We start from the raw sequence: 12,605 nt of genomic DNA, 5'->3' as shown, positions 1-12,605 counted from the left end.
CCCGTGACCATTGATAGATGAATGGATAGAGAAAACGTGGCGTATATATGTAATGGGATATTCTCAGCCATAAAAGAATGAAATCTTGCCGTTTGCAACAATAAGGGTGGCGCTGGAGAGAATTATGCTAAGTGAAGTAAGTCAGAGAAATATAAATTCACTCATGGGTGGAATTTAAGAGACGAAACAAATGAACAAGGAGAGAGAGAGACGAACAAAAAAGCCAGACTCTTTTTTTTTAATATGAAATTTATTGTCAGATTGGTTTCCATACAACACCCAGTGAAGAGCCAGACTCTCAAACACGGAACAGACTGGTGGTTGCCGGAGGGGAGGTGGGTGGGGGGACAGGTGTAATAGGTGAAGAAGATGAGGAGCCGCAAACTTCTAGTTATAAAATAAGTAAGTCACAGGGATGATAAGTACAGCACAGGGAATATAGTCAATAGGGTAATGATGTTGTCTGCCGGCAGGTGGAGATGACACTTGTCGTGGTGAGCACTGAGTAGGGTGCAGAAGGGTTGAGTCATTAGGTTGCACACCCAAAACTGACAGCCACCGTATGTTGACTCTAACTCAGTTTCAGAAGTAGCCGCTTCTGCACACAGTTTAGATTTTGTCTTCTAACTATTTCAACCTCATGACTCTCATCCTCCTCTCAGAGCTGCAGCTCTTTTCTTCTCTACTACAGATTGTAATCGCATGAACTTTGGTCCTGCTCCTTGTCCACAAGGCACGGAACATGAGAGAGGACGTGTCCTTGGCATGTCCTTTGTTTTTCAGATTAAGAGACAGAATCTCAGGGAGAGTATGGGGCTCGTCCAAGGTTACACCATTAGTTGAGCAGCGGGCCAGGCGCCATTTCCACTGAACCACTCAGCTGGCTAACTCTATTGGCTTTTGTAGAGAACAGACTTAAACTGTGGCATCTCTGATTTACATTGTGTGTGCGTGTGTGCGTGTGTGTCCACACAGGCATACCTTGTTTTGTTGTGCTTTGCTTTATTATACTTCGCAGGTGCGTTTTTTACAGATTGAAGGTCTGTGGCACCCCCGCGTGGGACAAGTGTTGGCACCATTCTTCCAATAGGTTTTGCTCACTTTGTGTCTGTGCCACATTTTGGTAGTTCTTGCATTATTCCAGACTTTTCCATCGTTATTATATTTGTCATGTTGGTCTGTGATCAGTGGTTATGACTCACTGAGAGCTCAGGTGATGATTAGCATTTTTTAGGAATAAATTAGTTTTAATTGAGGTATGTACTTTTTAAAAATGTTTTTAAGTTTATTCATTTAAAACCTTTTTTTAATGTTTGTTTATTTTTGAGACAGAGACAGAGAGTGAGCGAGGTGGGGGGGGGGGTGGCATTCAGAGAGAGAGGGAGATACAGAATCGAAAGCAGGCTCCAGGCTCTGAGCTGTCAGCACAGAGCCCGACGTGGGGCTCAAACTCGTAAACCAAGACATCATGACCTGAGCTGAAGTCGGACACTTAACCAACTGAGCCACCCAGGTGCCCCTGAGTTTATTTTGAGAGAGACAGAGACAGCTCGAGTGGGGGAGGGCCAGAGAGAGAGGGAGAGAGAGAATCCCAAGTAGGCACTGCACTGTCAGCACAGAGCCCAACGTGGAGCTTGAATTCACAAAACCGTGAGATCCTGACCTGAGCTGAAACCAAGAGTTGGACGCTTAACTGACTGAGCCACGCAGGTGCCCCAAGGTATGTGCTTTTTAAAGACACAATGCTATTGTACACTTACTAGACTACAGTATAGCGTAAATATAGCTTTTATATGCACTGGGAAACCAACAAATTCATTTGATTCATTAATTATGATATAAGCTTTTTTGTGGTGGTCTGGAACGGAACCCTCAGTATCTGTAAGGTATGCCTGCATACAGCTTTTCCTCTTTCCCACCTAGCGCATTGTCTGGTATTTGATAAAGTTGTCAAATGTAGGTTAGGGAATGTTTAGAGCCTTTTTTCCTTTTAAAAGTTGGGAATGCAGGACACCTGGGTGGCTCCGTCGGTTAAGTGTCCAACTCTTGGTTTTGGCTTAGGTCATGATCTCATGGTTCATGAGTTTGAGCCCCCCATCGGGCTCTGTGCCGTCACTGAGGAGCCTGCTTGGGATTCTCTCTCTCTCTCTCTCTCTCTCTCTCTCTCTCTCTCTCTCTCTCTCTCTCTCTCTCTCCCCCCCCTCTCTGGCCCTCCCCTGCTTGTTCTCTCTGGCCCTCCCCTGCTTATTCTCTCTCTCTCTCTCTCTCTCTCTCTCTCTCAAAATACATAAATAAAATAAATAAATAAAAATTGGGGAATGCATCTAAAGGGAAAAGGAGTGCAATAAGTAATGGGGAATACAGTATAACCAGGGAAGTCAAAGCTTGGGAGACTGTGGAGTTTGTTTGGAAACTTCTAAAGCTTTGTGCTGGGTGCCGGGATGCCTACAACGGCCATATATGTCAGTCCCTGATCTCCGTGAGTTTATAATGAAATAAATATAGTTGACCCGATATAAATGGGATAAAAATAGAGACAAGACTGAATCATATGAAAAAAATTAACTTGCAGATCAAGGCAGAAAATAATCAACATCAGTGAGGAGTTCAGAGAAGGGAAGACGATGGAGAGCTTGCTATTGTGTCGTTGTTTTTGGTGGAAGGTGGTGAGTGTGAGGCGGGAGGGAGGCCAGATGGAAAATGAGAAACAGGTGCTCTAGAACAGTCTTGTCCATTCAGTACCAGCCACAGGTGGCAAAAGGGCCACCAACCCACAGTCCACTTAAGCTCCTGGAAGACACTGGGAATGATGGAAAGGGAACGAAGGTTTAGTGAACACCTACTGTACATCAGTCAACAAATATGTCCTGAGCACCTGCTCCATGGCGGGTGCTGTGTTTGGTGTTGGGGATTCAGCAGTGGTCAACAGGGAAAGGTCTCTGCCTTCATGGAGCCTAAATTCAAGTGCAGGCCAGTCCATGTGGTAGGAACCAAACATCCCAGGTCCTGGTTTTCGTCTTCAATGGATTTCGCAGTAGCTTCCTCCCCACCCCACCCCCCATCCAACCCCAGCCTTTTCTGAAGACTCTCTAACTTCCTGTGGCCTAGTCCTATCCTCTGCAAGTGCGCAGGGATCCCCACGAGATAGGTGATGCACATTCCTGCAGTAACTTCTGGCCGGGATCCTGGCCACAGAAGCTCAGTCCTTCATTTGGCTTCGGAGACCCTTTTAAAATATCTGACTGCCATGATTGTTGAAGAGACTTATCCTGCAAAGAACCTAAAGCTTGGGAAAGAGCAGCCCATGGGTGTTTACTGTCAAACACACATTTTTGGCAAATTGCCTCTCAACTTCCTTTTCTGGGGAGGGGGCACCATGTGCGAGGGGGGCAGGGCCTGGACTGGCATGGTGCAGAAAGAGCAGCTGTCTGCCCCAACCCCTGTCTGTCCCGACATAAACACTGGCCGCTTTCCCTCGTCACTAGGGACTGCCTTGGAGTGGTGGGGGGCCAGACAGCCAGAAAGAGGCAGGGGGCGGAGGGGCCAGGTTTGCTGGATGAGGGCGCACGTGGCCCTGTCCACCGGCTGGTGGAGGACTGCTCGGCGTACCCGCCCTTCGTCCTGATCGGGTCTCGACCAACACCACATACTGCGTGATAAGGCCTCTGCACAGGCGCAGGTCGTTTTACAGAATATGAGTTTCCTGGGGACCCTTCTGTGGTGAGCTGAACAGCATAGCTCTTGCCTCTTGACCTGGATCCCCTGTAGATTGGCCCTGTGTTTTTGGGGGGGGTCCCGAGGGATGGAGCCTCGGGCTCCAGGCCTCCCCACGCTGTGCACCCGCTCCTTCCCGGCTGGTGAATGCTTGTGTCCTGCTCCGCGGGCGCCTCCCAGGACCCAGGGGGAGGCTCGCCTCATTTCTGTGGAGACCTTTGGCTGGACTTCTCTGCCTCTCCCAGAGGTGAGAGGCAGCGGTTCCTGTGGCCTCAGGCTTGGCACCAACTCATCTCTGGGGGATCCAGGACCCAGGTCTCCAATCTCGCTATGGCTAGGGCCTCTCTGTCCCAGAGTGACCTCGCGGGCTCGCTCTCTGACTGGCTCTTCACGGCCCCTGCCGTCGGTGATTTTCATTCCAGATAGGAGCCAATGGATTCCTGAAAGGGACGACGTGGGCTTCTGTCGCCATCTCTGCTCTGGCCTTGGTCTGGCGGTGCTCTCCTCTGTGGTCTGGACCTGGAATGATGATGGACGCAGGCTGCTCGTTGTTTTTGTTTCGTGATATTTAAAGCCACCAAAGCTCTCATTACTGTAATACAGTATGTGCCTGGGTTGGAGGGAGGAGCAGAATCCCCCCTGGATCAGCGGGCGGTTCTGTTCGGTTGTGGTGAGCCTGGGGACGTGTTTGGCCCCAGGCCTGATAGAAGTCAGCGCGTCAGGGCTGAGGGGGGGCCTTGGAGCCACACTCCATTCTTACCCTTCCCAGCCCCTCACTTGAACAAGGGGGAGGCTGAGCCCGATCAGGGAAAGGGATTGCCACTGAGGTGACGATGGTGAGAAGCGGAGCAGGGACTAGAACTCAGATCCCGAGGCGGACTTGCGGTCAGGTGGTGAAGCTTCTGCCTCTGCCCTCCTTACTTGTTCAAGATCCTTTGAGGCCCTGAGCCTAACTTCGTATCTGTAAGGTTATGTTCCATTTCTTAACGAAGTAGGCCTTTCAAACTGTCTGAGCTTCAAGAACCATAGAAACGGCTACCGCTGACGAGAACTTTCTACTGCCCCGAATCGACCGTGTGTGTAAGTTTTGGCGTGAGCAGAACGGGCAAGTGTGAACACTGAGCTGTCCTGATGCCGTGATGCCAAACCCAGCTCTGGGGTCAGGCGCCTGAGAGGCTCAGGTCAGTCAGTGGGAGACAGCAGGTGCCATGTTGGAGTCAGGCGGGAATTCCCTCCCAAAGTCGGAGTCACATGCTGGCGGTATGACCGAAATCTTGCAAGAATGGAGTCGACCATACCTTTTGTGCCAGATGAGAATGTCCCATTAGCCTGGTAGTAGGGGTGGCTGTGGAAGATGTGGGCACAGCTTTGGAACCATCGTAACCGTCCTATAAGTGACCATCGATGGATTGCCGTCACACTTGCTACCTGTGTGATCTTGGGCAGATTGTCTCTTCTCAGTCTTTTTGTTTGTACAACGAGGATGTAATAGTGATAGCCTCAGAGAGGTGTTCTGAGGACCACGTGAGAAGATTCAGGTAAAACTTAGCATACTCTCCGGCATCTCGTATGTGTTCCATAAATGTTTATCATACTGTCATAAGCCCTGAGGTGCAAAACATTCCTGCCCTTCAGGAGCTCATAGTCTTATGAGGAGATAAGATTTTCACACCATATGCAAGCACAGGTAGGGAGTGTAGAAGCTCCTTCCTGTCATCTGCTAAGTTAAGGAGTATCAAAGCAATGGAGTCGAAGGAGGAGACTCCTTTAGGCTCAGAAGAAGTGCCAAAGAGAAGCCTGGTGCTCCGTCTTCTCAGCTGGTAGCAGGTGAACTGGGACTCCTGGACATTCCTGGACACTGCAGACCCCTCAGGTCACCCATTCAACCACCCCGGCACCTTCACTACATATCTCCAGACTCTGCTCTGCACTGGGAATTTGGAGAAGACCTTGACAAGGTCCATCCCTCCAGGAGCTCACAGACTAGCCAGAGAGAAATATAGATAGATATATATTCACAGATAGAAATATAGAAATATTACAGCTAACAAATGTTATATCCATATCTACTTATGTCCCGAAACCAGTCATCTGAGCCCAAAGTGGGATGGGGTGGGTCCTAAGCTCAGAACCAGTTTGAAAGAAAGTAGGGATCTACTTGGTGAAGGGGGGGCAACTCAAAGCCATGAGCTCCTGTTGGAAGAAGCTGGTGGGTGTGAGCCTTCTGCCGGAAGGGTGGGGTCAGTTGCTCTAAATCAGAGTGTTCTGAGACTGAGATTGAAGCATCTCCAAGGCCAGGATGGGGCAGGTCCTTGGTTCCACACTTGGCTCTGATGATGTGGTATCTTTGAGCTGGGCTGGGAAGTTGGGGGTGGTGAGTGGGCCTGGCGGACTGGGGAGGGTACTCTTCAGACATCAGGGGTGAGTGCCAGGCTCTGGTGACTCAATGGGGGAACTTCCTGAAGGCAGATGGACTCTGCAGATGTCTCATACCCTTAAATAAACTTGTATTTTCTGCACCACTTGCTTCAGAGGCTGCCAGTGAAAGTAACAGAGAAGGGAAGGTCCAGTCAGCAATGTGAAGGAAGTGTGAAATGGAAAGTGTGAGAAGCTGATTTCTCTTGATGGAGGCCATTACTGTTTTGGCCGGGATGGCGGAAGCTGCAGGTACTGAGGAAGTGACTTGCTTGAAGGAAGGGGTAGGGACCCGGAAAGGAATCTCAGACACTTGGTTCAAACCCAGCTGCCGAATGAGGCTTTCGAGCTCTGCGATTTGGGCAGAAACTCTTGGGCTGTGTTTGTCCAAGGCGCTGGGGCCCGTGAGCCTTGGTGTCTGTATGTCCCTGGACCCGCAGTTGTGTGACACCCAACGTTCCACTTTGCCCTGCCAGCCCCGGAGTCAGAGCAAGATGGGAACTTGCTCAACCGCTGTCTTGTTTGTTTTTCCAAATGTCTGTATGTGCCAGTCCTGTGCATCTCCCGCCAAGAACCAAGACCGATGCTCTCTGTTGTATCATCTCCAGGTGACCCAGCCTGTGCCGGGCTCACAGCAGATGCCCAATGGACACTTGTCACCTTGACTGTTGACCTTGTGTTCTTCTCATGCACCATCCCATTCATAAAACCGCCACTAAATAATACCGAAATGCTAATAAGTGCCGACTGTCTCCCAGGCACCCTGCTGTAAGCCCTTTATAGGCACCATCTTGTTGAGTTATAACAATGACATCATTTTCCACCTCTACCCACATCTCACACTTCCCTAATCTAGAAAAGTGCCCTCCAGCCCAGAGATGAATTAGTATCTGTCTGTTAAAAGGGTCTGACCTGGGGTGCCTGGCTGGCTCCATCAGTAGAGCACATGATTCTTGATCTTGGGCTTGTGAGTTCAAGCCCCTTGCTGGGTGTAGAGCGTACTTTAAAATAGAATAGAATAGGGGTGCCTGGGTGGCTCAGTCAGTTGAGCGTCGACTTTGGCTCAGGTCACCATCTCACAGTTTGTGAGTTCAAGCGCCACGTCGGTCTCTGTGCTGGCAGCTCAGAGCCTGGAGTCTGCTTCTGATTCTGTGTCTCCCTCTCTCTCTCTCTGCCCCTCCCCAACTCATGCTCTGTCTCTCTGTCTCTCAATAATAAATAAACATTTAGAAAAATTTGATAAAAAAAAAAAAAACAAAAGCAAGGACTTCATGTTGTTGTTCCTGCCTATTTTATTTTATTACCATTGAGATGGCCCGTCAGTCAACCTACAGCGTCCTCTGAGCACCAGCTACACAGGTGCCGGTTGATCCCCAAATAAAGGGGTGGATGAGGGAGGCATGCTTTTTGCCTCTAACTTGCAGATCTATTGAGGAGACGACGCATAGGCACAGCAAGAGTAAGACAGAAATACAGATAACCATGAACATTTTGGAGCCGGGCCCTGTTCCACGCACTTCTTGGCGATAACTCATTCCATCCACACGTCCCTCTGTGGGTGCCATGCTTACCCTCATCTTGCAGCTGAGGAAACGGGCGCCAGGGCTCAGGTGTGGGGCCAGGTCCACACAGCCGGTGGAGGAGGAGACAGGATGTAGACTCAGCAAGAGTGGCCTTGACAAGGTGACTCAGAAGGAGCCACCAGGGAGTTTGGAGGCAGAGCTGGGCGTTCTCAGGGGCCCAGGGGCCACAGGAAGGGGTGACCCACTGACTCAGGTGCTGCTCCCAGATTCACCGTTGAGCCCTCCAGGGTTTTATCCTCTTGAACATGACTTCTGGGATTAAGGAGAGGGATGTATCTCTTGTTTACCGTTATTCCCCATGTGACCCCTTTACTATGTGGCCCAACTCTTCACTGTAAGCATGGGAGGCAATGGAAAGATGGGTAACAAGTAAAAACCAGGCCACGTTCCCAAACCAGTACTTAACGTTTGTGGGAGGCAAGGCCTTACTCAGGGAGGTTGTTCTAGTCACTTCTTACCGCGTAGTCACCTCACAGCTCAGACGGACCGCCACGGTATCGTTACTATCGCTGTGCCCCCGAGGGGACGAGGCTCAGCCGGGCTGTTCTGGCTCCGGGTCTCTCCTGTGTTTGCAGCAGACGGCAGCTGGGGCTTGAGTCACCTGCCAGCCCTCCTCGCTCACTCCGCGAGCTGACCCTGCTGTCTGCTGGGACCTCAGCTAGGACGGGCAGCCTGGATACCAGCAGGTTGTGGCTTCTCCGTGTGGCCTGGGCTTCCCAGGGCAAGGGCTCTAAGAGAGAGGGAGCCAAGTGGCGGTGTATCCCCTTTATGGACCAAGCTCTGAAGCTCCATAACTATCACTTTTCCTGCATTCACTTTGTTGGAGGCAAGACACTCGCCCGAGCCCGTTCAAGAGATGGGAGATAAGCTACCAGCCCTCACTGGGAGACGGTGGCAAAGCCACCGCAGAGATTTTCCCAGTAACTTCATTCTGGTTTAAGGAGACCAGTTATCTGGGACAGACAGGGCCTGAGGAAGGTGTGTGTGCTCAGAGTTTTAGGAAGGAAAAACAGGACGTAGGGCCAGGAGAGGTTGTGTGACAGAACAGAGCCAGTGTGGAGGGCCAGGGCCCCGGGCACAGCCTCTGACCAGCGTTTGCCTGTGACGAGGCTGCTTGGCTGTTCAGGCTACCTTACTTTACTCACCTTTAACCAGAGAGTTTGAGACGCGTGAGCTCTCCGGTCCCCTAAGCTTCCATTGTTGTGCATGCGTAATTTTGAGGACTAGTGCCTTTCTTTCATAACTTCCAACCCCCTGTGACCCGAGTCCCTCCTGCCGACTTTCCTGTGCCCAGGAACGCGTACAGGCCACCCTCTGCTCCCTGGCACATGAGCTGGGGCCATGAGGAGCCTGGGACAGAGGGTGGGCTGGGGAAGGAATTGGAGGCTGGGTGGGAAAGATGTTCAAGTGCAGGACCATGGAAGCCGGGGGTACCCGTGATCTATCTAAATGAAGAGCCAGGGATTGCTGGAGCTCAGAGAGGCTGGGCCAGCTGCCCAAGGACTCAGCAGGCCCAGGGGTACAGGGTTTTAGGGCCTCTCATGGGTCTTTCTGTGTTTGGAAAATGCCCTGCCTTCACTCTGTATTTACTCTCCTTCCTCCTGCTGATGGCGTGAAGGCATTCGATCTGACATCCCTCGTGCTAATGATATAGAAAGTGACATCAAAGTGATGGCACACGTCAGTGTCCTGTGCCCCACTCCGTCCCTGGCAGCTCTCCTCTCCCCAGGTGTGAGGGGGAGGGGGGTAGGGGGAGGTGGGGAGAAAGGATGAGATGGCCACCTGGCCTTTCCCCCTCTGCCTCTACTCTACAACAGACTCAAGTTGTCTCTGTTTTACGACCCAAGGAGTGAGCTGGAGGGGAGCACAGTGCTCTTCTAACAAAGGCAGGAGCGTGGCCTGCGAGCCGTGAGGGTTACCTCGGGTCTTCTGGAGCATGTCCCGTGTGTAAACACGGATCGGGCCACTGGGGGGCCTTTGGCTTAGCACTGCAGGGATGTATTTGGAGAAGCACGAGGTAGGGACTCCCAGAGGAAAGGGTGGGAGTGAGAAAGACTCTAGCAAGTCTTGGGGAGCCAGATAACGCCAGGTTGGCCAGGGTGTGTGTGTGTGTGTGTGTGTGTGTGTGTGTGTGCGCGCGCACGCGTGCATGTGTGCTCACACGCGTGTGTTTGGGGGCCCATCTCTTGCCAAAACCAAGCTCATTTCTGCATCTTTGTTTGCTGAGTATTAAACAGTGCGAAGATTGCTCTTTCCATTTGTTGAATCTGAAATGAAAATGAGTCAGCAGGGAGGACCCAGGGCCCTGAGGGTCCCCCGAGTGAGAATGGACGGCCCTAAAGCAAGTGGGTTTTTGTCTCCCCGCCAGGCCCTGATCTTCAACACGCGCAGGTGCACAGCTGGGCCCACACCACGCCTCGTGTGTCTGCTCCCACTCGACCGAGTGCTTTTATCTCACTTCCCATTCCTGTCTCTGCCTTGTCAGACCCCCACCCTTTCCGGAAGGGAAGGCCTGTCTTTAGGTAGAGGGGCCAAGGCTGGAGGCATAGATAACTTTCCAGGAAGGCAGGCACTTCCTTGTTGGACCCTGTCACGGACTCAGTGTGAAGATGTCTGCCGGAAATCTGTGACTTTTTATTTTTCGCCAGAGGGGCGGTCACCTCAGATTGTCTCCAGCTTTGGGATCTGGGAGGACGGACTGTCTGGGGAGAATGACCCTTCTTGCTCTGTGCTCAGGCCGTATCCCTGAACACTTGATTATGACCTGGATTCAAGTATATCGAATCATAGTTTGAATGTCCCGGAGGGATTTGCTACTCGAAGGACCCGGGCACTGGATCATTGTATAAAGTGAAGAACTAGTTTGTGATGTGGACCCCTGCTCAGTGATTTATGAGTCCAGTTAAGTAGATGGAACATTCCTGTGTGCTGAATGTTATTTTAATCGCGCCACATGGAAACTTGTTATTCAAAGGTACCTGGCTCTTTGGGGTGGTGCAAAGAATTCTTCTGTAATGCGGATGAACATTTCACAACGTATGAGTTTGGCAACTACAGGCATTTCTTAAAGTGGGGTGTACCTCTAGTTCTGCGTCAGAGAGAAACATGGTTTGTGCTCATATTCAGACTTGGGGGACAAAGGCAGGCTTGCTCTGCCTACTTTCCATATCATCACAGGAAATGATGGTACCTTTTCCCCCAAATAAATTCAGTGAACTATTATAGCTACATTTCTAAAAGTGTTTCAGTTTATATCTAAATATGTGTCATCTAAATTTTGATGTCTATCATCTATCTATCATCTATTATCTATCTATCATCCATCTATATATCTATCTACCTATCAACCATCTATCTATCTATCTATCTACCTACCTACCTACCTACCTACCTATCATGTGTTTTCATTTCTGTAGTAAAAAAAGAGACACGGTGTAGGGCTCGTGCTCTGGAGCCCTGAAAGGCTGTTGTGCCACCAGTGTGGAGGGAGAGAGTTGAACTTGCTCCCACCCTTTCTCACTCAGCAGCCCCCAAATCATTTCCACACTCCACCCTCACCTACTATCCTATTTGGGCACTAGAATAGAGCCTGTTACTAGGGAAACAGTCTGATGTTCAAGGCAGTTGGAGAAGGGGAGTGTGGTCGTCCTCAGGTGTGTATGACCTAGAGCCACAAGAGACTTGGGGCTGACCAGGAGTGAGCCCTCGGCGTGTGAACCGTCCGCAGGATGGGATGGTGTCCGGCAGCGAGTGCGACTTGCTTTGCCACCATGGTGTGGCCCGGACTACGTTTCAGAAAGAGGCTTTAGGAAGCCTCAATCTGCGCAATTACCCAGATAATTTGTAAGACATTTGACCTTCTAGATTCTTGTGTTTTTTTTTTTAATTCTTGCTTATTTCTAGTTGTGGCTGCCGCACTCCCATCTGCCCTCCATTTACTTGCTGGTTTTCCTGATGGCTTTGACCCACAGCCTGTCCAGGTCCTGATGTGGGTGGTCCTGAGATGGACAGCTACCCGTCTCCTAGCAGGCCCGGGAAGTCCTGAGCCACGCTCTCGTTGCAGTCAGTTTGGAGCGTCCATCCAGCTTGACCCGGGGAGGGGATTTTCACTGAGAAGAGGGAAGTGTGGGTTTTTTATTACAAGGGACACATTCTCTCTGGGCTACCTGCCCATTGATATTCCTTGGAAAAATATTGGGTTGTGAGTGAAGAAACACTGGCCTTAGAGTCAGAGCAACTGGAATTGATTCTTAAGTCTAGTTTTGTGACCCAGGCAAGTCAGAGTGAACCTGATTTTGATATAGAGAGAAACAAGGTCTTTGACCTTAAATGACTCAGGGTCCGGCATGACAGATGGGTCAACGTGCCAACTCAGAGCATGTAAGTCTATGTAGGTTGTGGGTAAAGTGACTTAGGTCCTTACTTTCCTTCTTCGTAAAGGACAGTGGTAATCTTTCTCCTTAGAATTGTTGCAAGGCCCACTAGTAATGCATCCATAAGCATCCACTGAAGTACAAGCGTTCTAAAACAACAAAATAATGTCTAAGTGGCAATTCTCAACTGCTACTGTTGTTGTTGTTGTTGTTGTTGTTGTTGTTGTTGTTGTTTGCCTACTTTATTCATGTATAAGATGTACCAACCGATAGTATGTCTCAATCCCACAAGTGATTCTTCAGATACAAGACAAGTTCTCCATGTACCTCTAACCTCTGGGATATGCACGGTTGGTTGGAAAGCATCCTCCAGCTTCTGATAGACTGCCCCCAGGAAATTGGTTTTTGTCGGAAAAACCAATGTAAAAGGCAGTAAAAAGGAACATATTTTCCTTGTTAAGAATCAACACAACAAACAAGTCTAGAGTTTCCTTTTGATCACCATTCCTGGTCTCCTCTG

At 50.2% G+C, this 12,605-nt stretch overlaps 1 protein-coding gene across 9 annotated transcripts in view; it reads left to right on the top strand.

The window, feature by feature from the left end:
- The window catches only part of DDR2 (discoidin domain receptor tyrosine kinase 2), a 155,789-nt gene that overhangs the window by 73,906 nt on the left and 69,278 nt on the right, over nt 1–12,605 (top strand). Inside the window, exon 1 of one of the 9 annotated variants that reach the window (XM_058701532.1) lies at nt 1,394–1,720. The exons of the other annotated variants lie outside the window; for them this stretch is intronic. The gene's annotated coding sequence lies outside the window, so the exon portion shown is untranslated. Of the gene's footprint in view, nt 1–1,393; nt 1,721–12,605 lie in introns of those variants that run through there. 9 annotated transcript variants of the gene reach the window in all.

The sequence above is a fragment of the Neofelis nebulosa genome, chromosome 15, assembly GCF_028018385.1.
Source record: "Neofelis nebulosa isolate mNeoNeb1 chromosome 15, mNeoNeb1.pri, whole genome shotgun sequence".
NCBI lineage: Eukaryota > Metazoa > Chordata > Mammalia > Carnivora > Felidae > Neofelis > Neofelis nebulosa.
The sequence above is the reverse complement of the archived record's forward strand: the minus strand, read 5'-3'. Positions and strand labels throughout refer to the sequence as shown.